Source organism: Octopus bimaculoides, chromosome 20 (genome assembly GCF_001194135.2).
Source record: "Octopus bimaculoides isolate UCB-OBI-ISO-001 chromosome 20, ASM119413v2, whole genome shotgun sequence".
In the NCBI taxonomy this organism is placed as follows: domain Eukaryota; kingdom Metazoa; phylum Mollusca; class Cephalopoda; order Octopoda; family Octopodidae; genus Octopus; species Octopus bimaculoides.
This window is the reverse complement of record NC_069000.1, coordinates 4714158-4715103: the sequence shown is the minus strand read 5'-3', so window position 1 is coordinate 4715103 and position 946 is coordinate 4714158.

Genomic DNA, 946 nt, shown 5'->3' with positions numbered 1-946 from the left:
TATATATATATATATATATATATATATATATATATATATGTATGTATATATGTATGTATGTATGTATGTATGTATATAGATAGATATAGATATGTAGATATTGATCAATTATTAGTAAGTTCTGTCTCCAATTATCAATATATAGACTTTTAGAATATAATATAATATAATAAAAAATAATAATATAATGATATAATTTAATAGAATATAATACGCCGCCATATAATAGAATATAATGTAATTTGACGACGCTATAAAATTTGGTTAAGAATGGCTTAAAATTTATGCGATTTCGATTCAATTTACCATACAGATTAAGACAGAGGAAGAAATTCTTCAGAGGAATTGATTGTCGTGATCACTTGTTCTATGAATATTCATGAGAACAAACGATCTAGGTTGGGTCATATTGAAATTTCATTTGACATTTATAATGGTAGTATTATGAACTCGAGTTAACAACCTGGTTTTAAGCAATCTAATCTGAAATCGCATGTCTCAAGATTGGACATTAAATCTAGATTTATTGTAATAATTAAATTTCGAACAGGTTTCGCTTGAAAAGATCGCTTTGGCATATGTCCATTTTAGGTCAGTAACTTAAGGTCGAAGCAAGCTATGTATATTAATACACAATTTCAAATATCTTGTTAATCAACAATTGAGAAAAGCTCACACTTTTTTTGTTTCTGTTTTTGTTGTTGTTCTTGTATTTCTTCTTTTCCTCTCTCCTTTCACTATTGTTACACTGAACTACCTTTCAAATACATGATTTAATACCACATATGGTGTTGCGGAGTGGCTAAAACAAGCGATTACGTATCATAATAGCAGACTGAAGACGTGTTCTGATATATTTCCGTATGACTTCAATTATAACCGTCGATGGAGAAGCAAAATGCATATACATACACCCCTGCATATGTATATATATATATATATATAT